The sequence below is a fragment of the Lissotriton helveticus genome, chromosome 1_2, assembly GCF_964261635.1.
Source record: "Lissotriton helveticus chromosome 1_2, aLisHel1.1, whole genome shotgun sequence".
Lineage (NCBI taxonomy): Eukaryota > Metazoa > Chordata > Amphibia > Caudata > Salamandridae > Lissotriton > Lissotriton helveticus.
Window position 1 is genome coordinate 439,384,086 of NC_136058.1, and position 21,168 is coordinate 439,405,253.

General features: G+C 46.0%; 1 long non-coding RNA gene across 2 annotated transcripts in view; it reads left to right on the forward strand.

The window, feature by feature from the left end:
* The window catches only part of LOC144808011 (uncharacterized), a 134,156-nt gene that overhangs the window by 32,856 nt on the left and 80,132 nt on the right, over positions 1 to 21,168 (forward strand). For both annotated transcript variants that reach the window (XR_013606565.1, XR_013606566.1), the window contains exon 3: positions 8,049 to 8,118. This is a non-coding gene — a long non-coding RNA (uncharacterized LOC144808011). The remainder of the gene's footprint in view (positions 1 to 8,048; positions 8,119 to 21,168) is intronic.

Genomic DNA, 21,168 nt, shown 5'->3' on the forward strand with positions numbered 1-21,168 from the left:
AGCCCTGATCTCTTGACTGGGTGAGAGTATTCTGCTTAATTCAGAAACTCTGTCCATCACCACCCCCTGTTGTTTAATTATTTTGTCCACCATAAGCGTGGAAGGGTATACTCAGACGTGAGTCCCTTGCTCATTGCACCATCAGGATTCAAGCAAGCCGGGCCGAAGACGGCTGAAATGCCAGAAACCGGTCCCCGGTAGCTTGTTTCCTTCCCAGTTAAAGAATTGGCTTGGTAGTTTGGTTTGCCCTGTTCCCATGATACACTGGGCCAGGGACAGATTAATTTGCATATAGCCAGGTTCTGAGCTGGGATGGTTCGGTGAGCTAAAAACGGTGTTGGATTAAGCCCTGATCTCTTGACTGGGTGAGAGTATTCTGCTTAATTCAGAAACTCTGTCCATCACCACCCCCTGTTGTTTAATTATTTTGTCCACCATAAGCGTGGAAGGGTATACTCAGACGTGAGTCCCTTGCTCATTGCACCATCAGGATTCAAGCAAGCCGGGCCGAAGACGGCTGAAATGCCAGAAACCGGTCCCCGGTAGCTTGTTTCCTTCCCAGTTAAAGAATTGGCTTGGTAGTTTGGTTTGCCCTGTTCCCATGATACACTGGGCCAGGGACAGACTAATTTGCATATAGCCAGGTTCTGAGCTGGGATGGTGCAGTGAGCTAAAAAACGGTGTTGGATTAAGCCCTGATCCCTTGACTGGGTGAGAGTATTCTGCTTAATTCAGAAACTCTGTCCATCACCACCCCCTGTTTTTTAATTATTTTGTCCACCATAAGCGTGGAAGGGTATACTCAGACGTGAGTCCCTTGCTCATTGCACCATCAGGATTCAAGCAAGCCGGGCCGAAGACGGCTGAAATGCCAGAAACCGGTCCCCGGTAGCTTGTATCCTTCCCAGTTAAAGAATTGGCTTGGTAGTTTGGTTTGCCCTGTTCCCATGATACACTGGGCCAGGGACAGACTAATTTGCATATAGCCAGGTTCTGAGCTGGGATGGTGCAGTGAGCTAAAAAACGGTGTTGGATTAAGCCCTGATCCCTTGACTGGGTGAGAGTATTCTGCTTAATTCAGACACTCTGTCCATCACCACCCCCTGTTGTTTAATTATTTTGTCCACCATAAGCGTGGAAGGGTATACTCAGACGTGAGTCCCTTGCTCATTGCACCATCAGGATTCAAGCAAGCCGGGCCGAAGACGGCTGAAATGCCAGAAACCGGTCCCCGGTAGCTTGTTTCCTTCCCAGTTAAAGAATTGGCTTGGTAGTTTGGTTTGCCCTGTTCCCATGATACACTGGGCCAGGGACAGACTAATTTGCATATAGCCAGGTTCTGAGCTGGGATGGTGCAGTGAGCTAAAAAAACGGTGTTGGATTAAGCCCTGATCTCTTGACTGGGTGAGAGTATTCTGCTTAATTCAGAAACTCTGTCCATCACCACCCCCTGTTGTTTAATTATTATTATTTAAAAAAAAAAAAAAATTGTGTGAATAATAACAGCTTTGAGCCCATGCGTGAGGTGCATTATCAGAGCTGTGTGAATAATAACAGCTGTGAGCCCGTGGCTGAGGTGCATCATCAGAGCTGTGTGAATAATAACAGCTGTGAGCCCATGCGTGAGGTGCATCATCAGAGCTGTGTGAATAATAACAGCTGTGAGCCCGTGGCTGAGGTGCATCATCAGAGCTGTGTGAATAATAACAGCTGTGAGCCCATGCGTGAGGTATATCATCAGAGCTGTGTGAATAATAACAGCTGTGAGCCCGTGGCTGAGGTGCATCATCAGAGCTGTGTGAATAATAACTGCGTCAGCCCCGTGCGTGAGGTGCAGCATCAGACCTGTGTGAATAATAACAGCTGTAAGCCTGTGCCTGAGGTGCATCAATAGAGCTTTGTGAATAATAACTGCGTCAGCCCTGTGGGGAGGTGCATCATTAGAGCTGTGTGAATAATAACAGCTGTGAGCCCATGCGTGAGGTATATCATCAGAGCTGTGTGAATAATAACAGCTGTGAGCCCGTGGCTGAGGTGCATCATCAGAGCTGTGTGAATAATAACTGCGTCAGCCCCGTGCGTGAGGTGCAGCATCAGACCTGTGTGAATAATAACAGCTGTAAGCCTGTGCCTGAGGTGCATCAATAGAGCTTTGTGAATAATAACTGCGTCAGCCCCATGCGTGAGTTGCATCATTAGAGCTGTGTGAATAATAACAGATGTGAACCCGTCCATAAGGTGCATCATCAGAGCTTTGTGAATAATAACTGCGTCAGCCCCGTGCGTGAGGTGCATCATTAGAGCTGTGTTAATAATAACAGCTGTGAGCCCGTGCCTAAGGTGCATCATCAGAGCTGTGTGAATAATGACAGCTGCGAGCCCGTGCCGGAGGTGCATCATCAGAGCTGTGTGAATAATAACAGCTGTGAGCCCGTGCCTGAGGTGCATCATGAGAGCTGTGTGAATAATAACTGCGTCAGCCCTGTGCGTGAGGTGCATCATCAGAGCTGTGTGAATAACAACTGTGAGCCTCTGCGTGAGGTGCATCATCAGAGCTGTGTGAATAACAACTGTGAGCCTGTGCGTGAGGTGCATCATCAGAGCTGTGTGAATAATAACTGTGAGCCTGTGCGTGAGGTGCATCATCAGAGCTGTGTGAATAATAACAGCTGTGAACCCGTGCCTGAGGTGCATCATCAGAGCTGTGTGAATAATAACTGCGTCAGCCCCGTGCGTGAGGTGCATCATCAGAGCTGTGTGAATAATAACAGCTGTGAGCCCATGCCTGAGGTGCATCATCAGAGCTGTGTGAATAATAACTGCGTCAGCCCTGTGGGGAGGTGCATCATTAGAGCTGTGTGAATAATAACAGCTGTGAACCCGTGCCTGAGGTGCATCATCAGAGCTGTGTGAATAATAACTGCGTCAGCCCCGTGCGTGAGGTGCATCATCAGACCTGTGTGAATAATAACAGCTGTGAGCCCGTGCCTGAGGTGCATCATCAGAGCTTTGTGAATAATAACTGCGTCAGCCCTGTGGTGAGGTGCATCATTAGAGCTGTGTGAATAATAACAGCTGTGAGCAACAGCATACTCTTGCACACACTCAAACTGCTCACCAATTCAAAGTTTGCTAAACATTTTATGCAACGCATTGTCATACACAATGCCAATAACTCAAACTTTAATGCTGCGAGACCTATTGCATTGCAAATGCTTGTTGCTCTTCCTCCTGCTGTCATGACGTAGGATTTTTCCATATTAGCTGACAGGTCAAGTGTGGCCATAAAGTTAACAAATCCATCGATTAGCTTCTGGAGCCCCAGCGGTGTTCGAGCTAACAACACCGCGTGGTCCGCGTAAAGCAATACGGGCACCGGACGGTGTCCTATTTGGGGGGAATCCACACTCAGTTTGGATAGTTCTTTGTCCAGGTTATTAATATATAGCGAAAATAAAAATGGCGCTAAAATGCAGCCCTGCCGCCCTCCACTCGTGCATAAGAATGGTTCTGTCTTGCTTCCCTCTTGGTTATATCGGACCGTTGCTGATGTGTTCCAGTGTAGGGCCTTCAGGGTGTCAACTAGCTCTTGTTCCACTCCCAGGCTTATCATCAGTGCCCATAGTTTTTCTCTGTTTACGCGGTCGAAGGCCGCAGAGAGGTCCATAAACCCCATGTAGATAGCCCCCTTACTGGCGATAGTGTACTTAGCCGTCAAAAGGTATAAATTCAAGCACTGGTCGGTAGTTGATCTGCCCTCCCTGAACCCATATTGTATATCTGTGAGAATTTGGCTATCCTCTGCCCATTCTTGTAGACGATTTAAAAATGGCATGGCCCAGCACCTTGGCCGTCACGTCAATTAAGGATATAGGGCGATAGCATTGTGGGTCATCCCGATTCCCTTTTTTGTAGATAGGAACAATGGTCGCCGAGGACCAAGAGCGGGGCAGTCCTGCCACAACTGCCTCGTTCAAGACCCTCGTGAGAATGGGAGCCCACAACTCTATATTACTCAAATAAAAGTCAGGGGGTATACCGTCGGGTCCTGGTGCTTTATTTTTAGTTAGCCCTGAGATAGCCAATTCCACTTCTGCAATAGAAAAATCTAGTCGTGCAGTCAGTTTTGGCCTCTGGTCTTCATCATGGGTTATTTGCCCTGTGTAGTTGTAAAGACTCTGGAAGTGAGTATACATTGTTCTGGTAGGATTGTATTCAGTATTTGGGATCCACTAGGTTCCTGGAAGCACGGTATATTTATAACTTTCCAGAACCCCGACATATCTCCTCTTTCTGCCGCCTCCCTTAAGTCTTCCCAGGCTTGTATTTGTAGACTTTCTTTACGAGATTTCAGGGCCTTTTTATATTTCGATCTACAGTGAGCTATGTTGGAGTTGTCCCTAGGGCGCTGTTTAAGGCTATATTTGAGATCTTTATGTGCCTTAATACAATCTTGGTCAAACCAGCGAGATGTGGGTACTATTTTGCTTCCTTTAGAGGTCTTTAATAGACCATCCACAAGACGTGCTATTTCCTCGAATGCGCTAACCACCATCACTCCCTCCACGCTTTGATCGAGGCATATATTTATAGCATTTCGCCCTGCTGTTACGAGACTTCTATAAAATTTTTCTCCGTCTGTCTTAGCCCATTTAAGCCACCTCCCCTGATCTACCGCCTTTTCTGTTACATCTATTTTGCTCGGTGGTTTCTTGTAGTTTAGACATTTTAGTTCCATAACCAGAGGGTTGTGATCACTAAAAATGCTGATTTCAATTGCCATACTACTAGTCCATTTTTTGAGTGTGGGCGAGACCATAATGAAGCCTATGTATGAATGGCAGCCTCTACCCTTAAACGTTGAGTTAGGTTCTCCACTACTGCCTAACTCTATTACGTCCATTGTATGGACCAAATTGTGCCTTTTTGTTACTTTTTCTATTTCCCACCCCTCTGTGGTGTGTGCAAAGTGTGGTCCTTTTGTCACTGTGCACCGCGACCAGTCCTTATTTAGTGGTCTCCGATTCTCGCAGAGGTGACAATTAAAATCCCCAGTAAGTATGATGTGAGAGGTACTTGTTGCCTTACTTAACGATAACTGAGCATCTAATCGGGAATCCAGTTCCTTTATTACATTTCCTCTGCTATTTGAGCCCACCGCATTATACCAATTTAACACTAACATATTAGTCCCTTTGGAGCGGTAGTCTATCGCCTGCATGTTTTTTGAGTCCCAGTTGTAATTAGACCATACCCCTTGTATAAGGAGGTCTACATATATTAGTAGTCCTCCAATCGCTCTCCCCGATGACGATCTTACAGCAGGGACTGAAAAACATTTATACCCCTCTATAGTGTACTGGTTAGGGTCAACCACCCAAGCCTCCTGCAGACATATAATTTGGAAGCTAATTATGTACTGTCTCCATTCCTGGCAATCATATTTGGCCGCCAAACCTGCTATGTTCCAGGATATAATTCTAAGACCATCCTGACTGACCAACATATTCGCTCCTTCCCCTTCCCTTAATGAACAAGTTTTCCTGTCCTCTCCCACTCTGTTTTCTGCATTTGTCCTTGCCAGTTTGTCTATCGCCTTTGGTTCTATGTGCTTTGTCCCCCCTTGTTGTTCTGGGACATTCGTCTTGCTGGCTCTCCTGCTGCTACTTTCTTCTAGAGTTGTGGGTGTGGTGTTTCCCATCCCTAAGGCCCCTTCCCCAAATAGTCTCGTATCCGGTTGTGATGTACTAATTTCATCATGTACGAGTCAGCCCACCTCGTCCAGTACAGAGAACCTGTTCCAATGAGCATACTGTGAGATAACAGGGTCATAGAGGGGTATACCCTGCCAGGGTGCTTGCCATTGTTGGATTCTGTTCTGGGGGTCATAGTGATAAACCCTACTCGCATGGGCCCTGTTTATGTGCACTGGTCTCTGGGGTATGATCGGGTAGAAATATGATAGGTGCAGCGGGTAAATTTTTGTGTTTGTGCCACTCGGCGGGGCATTACATATATAATTCACTGCAGAGGTGTCCCTGAAGTTGATTGTTATAATATCCCCTGCTATCGTTTTTACTCATTTCCCAATCCACTCCCCTCTTCTGACTGAAAGTATTTCGCCGGAGGTATTTGGGGGTAAAGGTAGGTTCGCCCTTAACGATTGCACACATTTGTTTTTTAGCTCAAAATGTGTTTCTCTTTTCCCTTCCTTTAAGGGAGGAACTCCTGTCAGTACTACAATGAAAGGCAAAGCTTCCGGGGGGAGATTAATTGTATGGAAGCGAGCTGATCCTGGTTTTTCAGATGCGTCTTTAGGCGGAGTATTTTTGGTTACTTTGTTACTCTCCTTCGAGTTAGGGCCTGTGGTGCCATTTGCAACTAGAGGATTTCCCTTTCCCTGATTAATGTGTACTTGAGGGGTGGTAGTAGTAGTGAGGCTAGAGGGTAAGGGAGCTTTGGTGTTTTTTGGGGTAGTGGTTTGAGTTCCTTTCTTGGGTTTATTTGTAGAAGGATTAACAACTGGTACTACCTTATCCTTATGTGTGTTGTTAGATGTTCCCCTTTCCTGCCGAGCCTGGGCTAGTGTTCTATCTGGGGCCACCGGCCTAGATGTTCCTGCCCCTCTATTGTTTATTATAGATGTTAATCTGTCAATCTTTGACATCAGGGGTTTGATGTGAGTAATGATAGTTTCTTCCAGTCCTGCCTTTAAGTTGGCTACCATATTTGCCACCCAACAGGGTATGCCTGGTGTGGTATTAGATATTGGTGCCACTAGGTTATGATTTGCCGTATGGTTTCTCCCTTTTTTTTTGTTATTTACTAGAGTTTCTTTGGCCCTTTTCTGGTCTGTATTGCTTAATCTTGCCTTTTCTGTAGCGGGCGCGAGATTTAAGTTTGTCAGAATGTTCTCAGTACCTCTAGGAGTCTCTATGGGTGCCTGTGCGCAGGGAAGCTCCGCATAGGAAGAAGTGAAGCAAAAGCTTGTTTCCGGGACATCTGTTGCGACTACTGAGAGGTCTTCTCCTAGGTCTTGTATGGTTATAGTCGGTGGTAATGAGAGCCTCCTTTCAGTGTTAACAATTGCTGTGACTACTGCCCCTATTGTTTGTTGCAGCATCTTATCTATCGCTGTTAGTGTGGGTAAGGGCTGTGGTATGTCAAATGCCAAATTCTGTCTCAACATCGCAAGGGAGCTTGGGAGATGTAGTTCCCAGCTCCCCTCGGTCCTCCCCCCCACAGCGGCCGCGCACTGACCGAAAGGCTGCGGCAGCGAGGAAGGACCGGTAGCGGTGTTAGTGCCCTCGGGCAGCGTTGGCGAGTGTAGACCTCCCGCCTCTGAAGTCACAGCAAGGTTGGTGGCAGCAGCAAAGTAATTTTTTCAAATCCCCCGTTCCACCGGGGGTGACGTACAATTTATAGCACCTCCTGGCGCGTATTCCCCCTCAGCAGGGCCGCAAGGGAGCTTGGAAGATGTAGTTCCCAGCTCCCCTCGGTCCTCCCCCCCACAGCGGCCGCGCACTGATCGAAAGGCTGCGGTGGCGAGGAAGGACCGGTAGCGGTGTCAGTGGCCTCGGGCAGCGTTGGCGAGTGTAGACCTCCCGCCTCTGGCGTCACAGCAAGGTTGGTGGCAGCAGCAAAGTAATTATTTCAAATCCCCCCATTTTCATTATTTATTGAACCATTGTAATTCTTGTATAGAATGTATGTGCTGCAATGATAATAGAAGCAGATAAAAGTAAATAGCAAAATAAGTACATTGAACAAAATCAATAGTTCCACCATCTTTCTAAAACAATGTACATAAGCAAGCATATAAAAACTGTATGTAGCGTTTTCCTACTTTGCTTTCCTGTGTGTGTGTCTGTTGGTCTCTGTGTGTCTGTCTCCCATTCCCTGTAGGGAAAGTATGTAGCTCCCCGTTCTAGAAGAGTCGGTCAAGAAGGAGCACACTGCATTAAATGATTTCTTGGTATACACTTTTTATTAGTATTACAGGAAATCACTATGATTGATTGTCTCTCTTATATTCTTCTTTCCCACAGGGTCTTCCACTTCAGTCCCTTAGGTGAGCCTCGGCTGCCGTTGTCTCTCGGACAGAAGGAAAAGACTCAGGTAAGTAAGACCGCGGGTGCATATGTTGCCCCTATGGAGGGGAACATCGGCAAGGGGCTCAGTGAAGAGGGTGCGCTTGGGTGTGTTGGAGGAATTCGGGAGGATGCCAGGAAGGATATTTTTGTAATGGTGGAAAAGGCTTGATTTTGTGGAAAATCCAATTTAAGGGAAGACTTTACACTCCCAGACATTGGCATTGAAGCTCAAACAAGGGGGTGGGGAGCCATCAACGTACACCCTGTGAAGAGCCCTGTGAAGAACGGGTATCCAATGAGTAGTCCGAAGGAGAAGAACACTTGCATTGTAAACTCCCCCCTCAGGCGTCTCTCTTTGCCCCTATTATATTGTAGTACAAGTCCCTTGAATGGTAATTCTGTGGAGTCCGTCTATGATGCTCATGATGTTCATGATGTATTTTTGCCTTGCTCACAACCAAAGCTGGGTAATGAGAGGGATGGTGTGTTTTCGGAATACTTTGTCTGCATTGAAAGACTTTTAAGTTCTATTTTGTCTTTATTGGAGAAATCTGTTTTTAGTTCAGATCATATGCTGGAAATTATCTCCGTAATTTTGTGTGAAGTACAAAAAGTAAATAAATTGGGCACCATTATTCCCCCCTCTATTATACCCGTGCGATTGGACGAACAAACTGATGTTAGTCCCCTTTTACTTGTTCCCTGTGTAGAGCAGAGAGATGTGTCTGTTCAAGCAGGTACACCTCTCTTCTCATTGTCCCCAATTGAATCTTCCTTTAATCTTGAGAATGAAGAGCTTTGTTTAACACCTTGGCTGCTAAGGCAATTCCCCTCCTGTGCTGGAGATCCTTGATCCCCATTCTTCATGACGAGCTCAGCTCGTCATAAGCACAGCTCCAGTGTGCCTCATGACGAGCTGAGCTTGTCATGAGCAGCGAAGGGGTTCAGCTCACTCTTTGAGGAAGCTGCAGTGGGCCTTCCTTTGGGACATGTCCCACTAAAACTTTATCCTTTGTTCATGAAGGGGAAAAGGGGGGCCGGTGGAGCCACTGAGAAAGCAGCGAAAATCGAGGGTTACGTTGGGCAAAAAGGTGGGGGAGGGAGAGAGGGGGACGCCCCAAACTCCATCTGCCCCACAGGCCCGACCTCCGAACTCTTTGGCGAACTTGGAAATGAAAGCAGGGAAGAGGGGAGGGCTTGCAACAAACTGCAAAGGGGAAAATAGGAAGAAGAAACAAACAAGCATTTACAATGCAATAGGTCTCGCAGCATTAAAGTTTGAGTTACTGGCATTGTAAATGACAATGCTTTACATTATTTTATTTTTTTTAATTTGCAATTGGTATATAAACATTGTTTGTGAATGCTTAGCGGTTGCTTATACTAAGCAAAGTTGGAAGTGATATAGAGTGCTAGTCTTGCTTGTTATAAGCATGCTGATTTAAAGCGCTCTGATACCTGTGGGTAAAGATTGCGCTATATAAAAGTGAAAACTAATAAACAACCTCTCAATTGACAAGGTCAGGGTATAGTGCCCACCAAGCACCTTTCGGGTTTAAACAAGCATTGGCATACAAATAGAAGACGCTGACCAGTACGGGGTTGTTTGCTCTCCCCCACGCCCCAGTGACACTCAGGAGTGACCCCTCAGTAATGACACACCCAGTGGTGATACATCCAGGAGTGATAATCTCAGGAGAGAAACACAGGACTGACAAACTTAAGAGTGACACGCCCAGGAGTGTCAAACTCTGGAGTGTAAGTACAGGGGCCCCTGTCCCTGCAGGCTGGACTTATTAAGATGTGGAGGACCTCGAAGCTGGGTAACCAGGATCGAGTCACTGCTGCTCAACCTCTTGTGATTCTGGGCAAATCACTTCATCTCCCAGCATCTAACAAAACATGGATGTGCCCGTCTGGAACAGCTGATACTAGTGTAAAGCGCCCTGATTCCTCCGGGTCAAGTTCGAGCTATATAAAAATGCAGAAAAAACAAGAAATAAGATGCAATGCATTCTGACCAGAAGGATGCAATTTGCGTTGGGAATTTGACAATTCTGGGTTTAACCAAGAACTTACCATCACGACAGGAAGGTGAGGCAGTTACAGTGGCAAGGCAGATTTGTGGCACCACACATTTGGCCTTAAAACACTTTCTGACGTGTATTGCATTCATATCAAACTGGTAAGTTAACGTTATTCCCCCTATGGCCTTTGAATGTGTCAGACAAATTGCATGTACGTGGGGCAGGTGTGGAAATGTTGCATCACTTTAAAAAAGACCTGTATGTGCGATAACACGCCTAAAGGCGCGTGAGAGCTTTTCTCGTCTTCTTCCCCGTGCAGAGCACGAAAGGTAATGCCTACCACGCAGCTGGTTTTGGTTCTTATGCAGTGCCTCGCTGGCTGCAAAGCAAATGGGTGAGCATGAGCAATGTCAAGGGGTTGGTGCACTGGCTGTGAGTGTCCTATATGCCAAGTACCAAGGAGCGCCATTTCCAGCTAACCAGCGAGTTATTGGAGATGGAATACCTCGAGGCAGGTCTCATGCAGTGTTTTAAGCGAGTTAGCATTACGGTAAACTCTGCATTAGTTTCCAAAGAAATAGCAAATTTTTAAGGCAGTAGCATGAAGAACCGCTAACGTCAAATTGCAGTGTTTTAGCAAAGGCCGCCTTGCCAAAGGACTCTCTCAATGCTCAGCTGACTTTGTTTACCATAGTGTTACCATTTCACGAACTTTATTTACCCCACCAATTTAACTGCAGATTTGTGACATGAAAAATCGTGAAGCCCTTCGGTGTGGATCTCGGTTTCCTGGATAGCAAAAGGAACGTGGTAATAATTAATTTTACACTTCTGGGGTTTTCAACGCCGGGGTTCGATGGTAAACACAGGTTTTCTAAATGTACGTTAATGGCTTCGCAGAGGAGGTCCGCGAGGTTTGGAAACAAGAACAAGAAGACACAATTTAAAACAAGCCTCACATCGTGACCCCCCAGGATCTTCATGGCGGCGGCCGTGGTGCATGGAGCTCCCTGGATCGCCGGTCGCGAAACTGAAAGTGCGGTGGGAGCGCAGGAGACGCCGTCGCCGTGAGCGTGCACATCGGCTGTCCCGGCGCAAGCTCCGAGTCTGAATTGGAGACTGACTCACGCGCGCGACCAAATCCCATTATCCCATTGACAATGCTGCGCGCGTGGCCATCTCTTGTCTCTCCCATTGACAATGCTGCTCGCGTGGCCATTTCTTGTCTCCACTCGTTGGCGGCTGAGCCGCCGACTATAGTTCTCGCAGCCTCAACCTAAAAAGGATAAGACAATTCCCTAAACGAAAAATGTCAAAGTTACATTTTCCACAGATCCCAGATAGCCAGAGTGTTGCTCAGACTGCTACGGAGGAGGATGGTTCTAAACTGCTAATTGGGGAAGGTGCACCCAGGAACCCCGTTACCGTACTTCTGTCTCCTAATGGGAGAGTAGGGGCCACTGGAGCAGTAGTGGCGACATCAAGTCTTCCGCTGCAATCCCCTTTAGTACCTCATCCTCTTTAGCTTAATGAGGGGGATGATCCCTTGGGGAGGAGAAAAATACTGGGAGGTGGCGACCCTATATTTCAAACATGGTCCTCAGCTCGGAGTGTAGAACCAGATGGTAATCTAGAGGTGGAGTCTCACACGCAGATTGAGTTCAATGCGAAGGTACAGGCGGTTAATAATGGTGATAGGGTGCCTCTATGGATCCCCAAAGAGATGCCGTAAAGAAAGCCAATGTGGTACAGACCGCTTCATCGCCCATAGTGGATTTCATCTGGTTATTTGAGACCGAGTCCGATCCGATAAATAGAGGTTTCATTCTCAAACTTTTTCCTGAAATAGAGGCATTGAAGTTGTTATTAAGCAGGGATATTCTAAATGTGAATATTATTGAGCACGAGAATGTTTCCTTTTCTAGAGTCACCTACAAGAGACTTGGGCGTGCAAAGATTTTGATTGTAACAGGTTTTTTACTTTCTCTAGCTACGCTAAGCACTCTGAAAGGGGACATGTAGTTGGGGGGGGGTCTCTATTTTGCTTAAGACCAGTATTAATTGGAATCAGAAAGTTTTTGATCATCCTTCAAATCTCTGCATTTGCCTGAAGTTGGCATGTTTGGGAGAGTTCGGTAGGTCCACCTTCTTCCTGGTGGCAAATCTCTATATCCCCCCAGGGAAAAATGACGACCATCTGTTGAGTTCACTCTTTTTATATATTAATGAGATAGCCACCATGGAAGAATGCCCTTTAGTGGTATTAGTGGGAGATTTAAATGCAAAACTTTCTAATTTGTCGCAGGCAATATATGCTAACCCAGACAAAGAGGAAATCTGGCATATTTCCGAATCCTTTTAACCAGATAAAAAAAAACGGACAAACGGGGATTCCTTCTGCTTGATAGCATTAGAAGCGTAGACTTGGTCATCCTAAATGGGAGGATGCCAGTCGATAAAACAGCTCAATATACCTTTAATTCTTCTCGTACACAAAGCCTATTGGACTATGTAGCCATTTCTTACCAACTGTTTGGGGCCTGTGAAAATTTAGAGGTTATCCCCTCACTATGCAGTGATCACAGTGTCATAAGCTTGACTTTGGCCTTTACCTATCTGCACTGAATCGAGGGCACTTGTGCCTGAGCTCGATGGTTTTTAATAAATCTAATGGTCGTTCATTTTGGACACAAATAAATACCGTTGAGGTAGGTGCTATAGTGAAAAAAACTTTCCCAGAACAGCATGGCAATGTTTCCGTTAATAGCATGCAATTTTATGAGGCACAAATGAGGGAGATAAAAAATTTAAGCTCAGTATCCTCTGGCCGACGTAGAGTGAATCAGGTTCCCTCTATCCTGAAGGTTATAAACCATGAAATTAACAATTTAGTTCAGAAGCAATATAAACAATTTTCTACAGGTGTGCAACAGGAAATTAATCGCCTAAAGCGAGTTAGAGGCCGTTATAAATTAAGAGTAAAGAGAGACAAGATGGATGCTAAATGGATAGGGTTGAGAGAAGCAGCGAGAACCAAAGATTCAAAAAAGTATTGGCACCTGATCGCAGAGTATTGTGATTCTAGACAGAGGGCACTCCCCATTCCGATTCCCGAAAGTGAGTGGGTGGACTATATTTCACTATTATATAAACTTAAAAGCTCAGTGCCTTTTCAGATGCCTGTAATAGAGGAGGCTGTCGGTGTTGATTATGGTCCCCCGTCAAGGGCTGAAGTGATGGGCTATATAAAGAACGCTAGAACCTCCGGTGCACAAGGACCGGATGGTATATCGATTATGCTAATTAAAAAGGATCCAGCTGCATGGGGAGCCTTCCTGGTGCCTTTGTTTAACTTCTGCGTTCAATCAATTAGTATTCCCTCCTCTTGGAAGGGGAGTATCATAGTTCCGCTGTATAAAAAGGGCTCAAAAAGGTCACCTACTAGCTTTAGACAGATCACGCTGTTGGACGCTGCGGGCAAATTCTTTGCAAAAAGTATACTTCAGCATTTGCAGCAGTGGGCCCAAGGCCAGAACATCTTACCGCCAGAACAGGCAGACTTCAGACCGAACCGCGGAACGCTGGATAATATTGCGGTCGTTCAGACCATCGTGGAGAAATATGTTTTCTCGAAAAGCATGTTAGTCTACACAGCTTTTATTGATTTCTCCACGGCGTTTGATAAAGTGGATCGTCAGATGCTGTGGAGAAAGCTCTCTCATCTTGGTATGCCATACCGGCCTCATACTAGAATTACACTTGGTGTCAAGTGATGATGGGTGGCTCGCAGGGGCTTTCCTGTAGGATTAATACACATAATGGTCTCAAGCAGGGTTGCCTGTTGGCCCCTCATCTGTTTTCTTTTTATATTTATGACCTTCCCGAGAAAATAAACTTAGTGAAGGGGGACGCTCCTAGAATTTGTACAATGTCCATTGGCTCTCTACTATATGCAGATGACGTTGCAATTTTTGATTTAACCCCTATTGGCTTGCAGCGCCGTCTGGATGCCTTGACTAAATATGCGGAGGACCATTGTCTGAAAATTAATATTGCTAAAAGCTAAATTTTAGTCTTTCGCAAGAAAGGTTTTAGAATAAAGAAAGGGTATAAGTGGCTGTAGGGGCAGGAGAACTGGAACTGGTCAATACGTATATGTTTTTGGGGAAGGTTTTCTCAAAAAACAGGCGCGACTCAGAGCACATCAAACGGTGTGTTGGTAAGGCCACCTCCCAGGCTGGAGCTTTAATTAGATTTTATAAGACCTGTGGTTGACGTCATTTTGATCACGTTCTGTCAGTATTTAAGGTTAAAATCCCCCGACATTAACTTATGCTGCAGAAGTTTTGGATAGGAATTACTGGCTCTCTTTTGATAAGGCGGAAGGCCGGTTTTTCCATCAAATTTGTAATTTAAATTCCTTGGCTGCCCCACACGTTCTTCATTTGGAATTCCATTTAGTTTCTTCTTATACTTCTTCTTTGGCAGCGGTCCTGAGGTGGGGGAACTCCCTCTTTTGGGGGATGAGGGCCACTCTAAGGGCCAGCTTGAAGTTGTAACTTTTTTCAAAATTAAAAGATACATCTGCTTTTTTTTTAGATCATTCGCCTATGCAAACCATTTATTTGGGCTTAATTTAAATTGTGATTTACCCATCCCAAAGCCTGTATTGAAGCCATTTCTAAAGAAGTCAGTAAGTACGATTAGTACAGTAAGAGATATAGCTTTAAGTCCTATTTAAGTGCGAGCATATATCTGGGCAAGACACGACCATTCTTGTGGCGTTAAGCCCGCAACGAGGTGATCTGTGTGAGTGCGACGGGAAGCAGATCCCAGCCCTATCTTTCATGGAATGTCCCACATGGAACCAGAAGGCTAATACTACTTTTAAGAACTAACCCACTTGCCCCTGAGAGAAGTAACGGGCATTTTGGAAAAAATTCCCAGAGAGGAGAGAATTTGAGAATTGTGCTGTTCCCAAATACTGGATCTCAATCATGTGCTATTTGTGTGTCCAGAACTTCTAATCGCAAGGCGAATGTTTTTGAGACCCTCTTTTATCAAATTTATTATTCGTTATGCTCAGGAGGCCCGATCTTTTGTGTTGTCCCCTCCAAATGAAATGATTTGCCATAAAATATTTCAATTTTTTAAAACATTCCTGGCTATTTATTAGAATTTTTTTTTTTGTTTAGTTGGTATGTGTAATGTTATGCTGACTGCTTAAGGTAGAATTTTGTATTTGTTCTAATGCATGTTTCTTTTATTGTATTGGTGTATTTTTGTGGACCTCCGTTGGAGTTCCGTAACAAATAAACGAATTGAATTGAAATTGAATTGAAATTGAATTGAATTGAATTGCCTGCCTGATTGAGACAACCGGGGTGAGATATGCCCCATGAAGGTAGTACAGTTGGACCAGGTGAAGGTTGGCTGAGGTAGTAATGGTTTTAGGAGCCATCAAGGCATCCCGACAGTCCTCGTCTACCATCGAACCCAACTAGGCCTCCCACTGGTGTCTGAGCAAGTCAAGTGTTGGACTGTTATTGGTTAGGGAGCAATATATCGTTGATACCCCCTTTTCCCTAGATTCCCCATCATAATCTGCGCTTCCATTGGGCTGAATTCGGGAAGTGATGTGCCTAGCACGAAAGGATATCTGATGTTTGAATCCTCGTGCAAAGACCGGTCCATGGTACCTACTTATCCTTATTTTGACCTGTGGTTTGTTACATTTTCTTATTCACCTTATCTGAAAAATCCACATCTAGTAGCCATTGAATTCAAAAGTGAATGAAGCCTCCTAATGCATCCGTTCTACTTCCGTCACAACCATCCCTTCCTGGTGTAATACTGAACCGTCTAGGGGCAGGCAGAAATAGACAGTCCCACATAAGCAGAGGGGGGTCATGATGATAGACTAGAGCGTTAAAACGCGTTGGGCTTCATAGAAAGACTACCAAGATGTTTCCTTTCAAGGTCAAGGTTGGAAATCAAATTCAGGACCCATAAAGCGCCTCTCACTTGTTGCCACAGCCTTACTCTGCGACAGTAGTTGCCCATGTTGTAAGAAATGTTGGATACTATTTCATCTCAGGTAGACTGAAAACTCTTATGAGTAGCAACCTTCAAAAAAGAGCAACAGCTTTGAAGGAGCTCCTGGCACATGTTGTCTTGAATTGTAAAACTCACTAGGTGGTACTTTAATTTTGTCAACATACAACCTGGCAGTCAGAGTATACAGAGACATATCATACCAATATGTTCTACGTAAGTAGGTTAATCAAGAAGCAGTAAATAATTACACATGCACTAATCTGCTTTCCCATTCTCCAGGTGATCAATAAGTGTCCCATTTCCCTAATTGGGAATGTACCGTATAATTATCATGTGGAGACACCTCCCTGCTCGTCCCCAGTGTTGTAGTGTTCTGCCTCGTCAGTTTCAGAGCCAGAGTCTGTGTCTGTTCTCACTCTGAAAGCAGGAGCTAGGAGTTATCTGTATGAGCACGGCAAGTCTTTAGTGTATCCTCAAATTTGTCATCCTTTCTGCTAAGGCGCATACGTGTTTCCTCAGCTAGGGCCCAGTCGAGCGCATCTCTATGCTAGAGCGGAATCGTTGGGGCAGGCTGGGACAGCCATGTGATTGCAATTCTACGCCATGCCAGTACCATAGGCGATTGACCAAATTTATAGGTTATCTTGCGCCCTTCTAGCATCTAAAGAGGGCTTAATAAACAGCATTTGGGTGTCAGCTCAATACTTAGTTGTGTGGCATGCACCATTTCTTCGACAGCTAGTTGCCAGATGGAGTGTACTGCATCGCAGGGCCATGGTTAATGTAAGAAATCAGCCCCCACATTGTTGCAGCGCGAGCATATATCTGGGCAAGACACGACCATTCGATAAAGGTCTTGTGGCGTTAAGTAGGTTCTTTGCAGAAAATTATAATGTATCATTTGAAAATGGTCATTACTAGAAATCATGCGTATTAGTTCACAGGCCCACTGCCAGTCTTTACCTTCCATTGGAATGTCAAAGTCTAAATTCCAGGCCTCTCGGGCCCGTGTGTAGTGTCTACTGTTTCTGAACGCATTGTTCTGTAAAGATGCATAATTAGGTGTCTACAAGCACCATAAGTTAGCAGTATCTCAAGGGTTTGAGTATGCGGCGGAGCTGTCGCATAGCATGGGCAGGGGTGCTTAGTTGTGTCTGCCAAGCCCGCATGTTGTAAAAATTGCCACTGGCTTAGACCAAACTCTTTGCGGGCATGTTTAAAGGAGATAAGTCTCATCTGGGTACAATTCACCCTATTGCTCTCACTTCCTAAAAAACTCAAAAGAAGATGGGATATCTTACTTCCATGGCTGCTTTTTGCCTATTGGGAAGGGCCACAGAAGGGAGTGGGGTCCTCCTTATTTTAGCTTATGTTTGGGTTTCCTGTCAGGACCACTGTGCCTTGTGAAGGAGGGATTGGAGAAACCTCTTGTTGAACCTTAGCAGATATAGTGGACTATGTGCTTGGCTTTTGCTCCAGGATGTATGAGTACATGGAAATAGCAAGCAAAAACGTTAAGGCCAGCCTAGCTCCAGAAGCTCTGGTAATGCCAAAAGGCTGCTATGGTTGAGTTCCAGCCAAGACAGGTGGTGTGGGTTTTGGGCCTGTGGCTCCTAGGGCTCTGCAAGGTAAGTGGAGTGGACCTTACCCTATCCTAGAAACAAAAGGGGCGGTCACCTACCTGGTAGACCCTGGCTCTGACAGGAATCATAAGAGGGTCGTCCATCTCAACCGCCTTACACCCTACTATGACATGGCAGATGTGACCATGCTCATGGTTACGGATGAGGATCGGGAAGCAAAGAGTGAACCTGTCCCTGACCTGTCCGACAATCCAAAAGATGGGTCAGTGGAAGGTGTGGTCTTGTCAGACACCCTACCTGCCCATCAGGAGTCTGATTGCAGGCAAGTCCTAAATCAGTTTGCTGAGCTCTTCTTTTTGACGTCTCGCCAGACTAGCTGGTGTATCCATGATGTAGACGCTGATGAAAGACTACCTGTCGAGAATAAAACATACAGGCAGACTGAACATGTGATAGAGAGCATCAAAGCTGAAGTAAGCATGATGCTGGAATTGGGAGTTCTAAAGCCTTCTGAGAGCCCCTGGACCTGCCCAGTTGTCTTAATCCCCAAGCCTCATAGCCAGGATGGTAAGAAAGAAATGAGGTTTTGTGTGGACTATTGGGGCGTGAATGCTGTGATCAAAAGCAATGCATACCAAACTCCATGGGCAGATGAACTTATTGGCCGGGTGGGAGCAGCCAAGTATCTGAGTATGTTTGATCTCACATCAGAGTACTGACAGATAGGACTGACGACTGCAGGAACAAAAGATATATCTGTATTTTCAACCTCAGATGGGTATTATCAGTTCACTGTAATGCCCTTTGGTTTGAAAAATGCACCTGACACTTTTCAAAGGTTGGTGAACTAAGCCTTGCTGGATTGGAATCCTTGAGTGCAGCATATCTACACAATATTGCTGTCTTTACCTCCACCTGGCAGGATCACCTGATCCACCTTAGGAAAGTACCAGAGGCTCTGAGAAGTGCAGGCCTCACTATCAAGGCATGCAAGTGCCAGATAGGGCAGGGAAAGGTTGCATACTTGGGTCACCTTGTTGGTGGAGGCCAGGTTCAACCCTAACAACCCAAGATCAAGCCCATTCTAGACTGGGTGGCTCCAACTACCCAGACTCAAGTGAGGGCCTTCCTTGGCTTCCCTGGTACTATAGGAGGTTTGTGAGGGATTATGGCACCATTGTGGCACCCCTCACAGAACTGACTTCCAAACGAATGTCACAAATAGTGAACTGGACTGTGAGCTGTCTAAAGGCTTTTGACACGCTGAAGGAAGCAATGTGCTCTGCAGCTGTTCTGAAAGCTGCAGATTATGTCAAGCAATTCATTGTGCAGACTGATGCCTCTGAACATGGTACAGGAGCAGTGCTATCCCAAAAACATGACCAAGCTCAAGATCAGCCACTGGCTTTCATCAGCAGAAGGCTAATCCCCAGGGATCAGCGTTGAAGTGCCATTTAGATGGACGCCTTTGCTGTGGTTTGGTCCCTTGAAGTTTAGGTCAAACCTGTTTGGCTCTCACTTCCTAGTTCAAACCGACCACAGGCCTCTCCGATGGTTAATACAAATGAAAGGTGAAAATCCCAAACAGCTAAAGTAGTCCATCTCCATACAGGGAATAGACTTTGAAGTGAAACAGAGACCTGGGACTGCCAATGCAGATGAACTTTCCAGGTTGTCCCATTTAGACGATGTTAAATATTATGTTATGTTAAAAATACTTATAAAGCGCGCGCACACCACAAGGTTTCATGGCGCTGCGGACAAGGGAGTCCTGCCGCTAAGTGATTTCATTCATAAGCCTGGCGAAAGAGGCATGTCTTTAAGAGTTTCCAAAATTGAGGATATAATGTCCTGAGGGAGAGAATTCAAAATTTGAGGGGCCAGGACCGCAAATCTTCAAATGGAAGACCAAAGATTCTGAATGTGGATATATCTCTGGACCCGAGTAGATACATACACCAGGCAGTTGCCATGGAGTGTTTTAAAGATGAGGCATCCCAACTTGAATGCATTGCGTTCGACTACCAGAAGCAAATGTAACTTTTTCATAAGAGGGTGACATACTGCATTCTTGGCTGGCGATAGATTAATCAGACCCTCCAGGATTTCGCGATTTCGCGATTTCGCGATTTGCCGCGAAATCGGCACTTTTGTAAAAATGCCGCGATTTTTACAAAAGTGCCCGCGAAATCGGCAATTTTATAGAAATCGCGGCATTTTTACAAAAGATCCTGGGGGGTCTGGTGCCATTATAAAAGGCAGGGATAATCTGGAAGGCCCCCCTCGCCTCCCACATCTACCTGGAGATATTACCCTAAGGCACAGTCTGCTGATTTATTGTCTTACAGCTAACATTTAATTCTCTGAAACATTTAACCCACACGTTGGCCGCGGTGTTACAGGCATTGGATGCTCGTGGACCTCCCATGCGCACAGGTGCAGTGGGTGCCCCATGGCTCACCCTGGCATGATGGTTCAAGGTTCAGTGTTTGTGCCTCCTGATCAGGGGGTGTAGAAGGGCTCTGCCAGGCCTACTCTGGGCATACACTGCCATAGTCCTCGTTCGATCTGGTGAGCATCTATAAAGGGGCTACCGTTACCTAGGTAGCGCCAGGCAGTCTCCACAGAAGGCTGGCATGAAATACGGTCAGGAGGCGGAGATGATACCCCAGGAAGGAGACGCCAGTGAAGGGTCCCCTGGATCTCGGACATGAGGGGCATCCTAGGGGCCTGGAGAGGAAGGAGTCATTTCTTAGGCACTTAGTCAGGTTTTAATGAGCACGTCAGCATCATTCCAAGGGCTGTCTCCCAGTACGGACTGGCCGGAGGAACTGAAAGGTCATGGTTGAGGCCTTTGGTCCAGGTCAGTGCCATATATCACTGTCGCCACAGAACGGAGTCTGATGCCTGCGGGAAGTGGCCATGTGCAGCGCTATGTCGCACATATTACACACACAGACAGGCGCGCAACACCCCATGGACTCACCGGGCTACAGCCCCGAAATCCCCCCCCTCCCGTGTGTGGCAGCCCGGGATGAGACAGATCCCGGGCACACACAGACCCGCTCCCGAACGATTCAAAGGTCTTTAAAAGACCATTTGAATGTTAATTAGGCCTTGCAGTTGTTTCACCCCTTCTAAGAGCCCCTGCAGCTCCACTCTGCCTACCGATTAAAGGTCCAGCCCCCCACCCCCCGAAATTTGTCTCTTGTTGCACCTCTGCACACAGACACACACACAGCTGTGGAAATAGTGAGGTTACCATGCTGGGGGGAGCCAGTGGTGGTGTGTTTTCACTGATTATTACTGTACACGTCTGCTGGGCTCTTTCTTTATGGAAACTCAGTACAGGAGTGAGTCAGGGGATGTTCCCATCCTGACATGTATTTTTTTTTTTACAACTAGTTG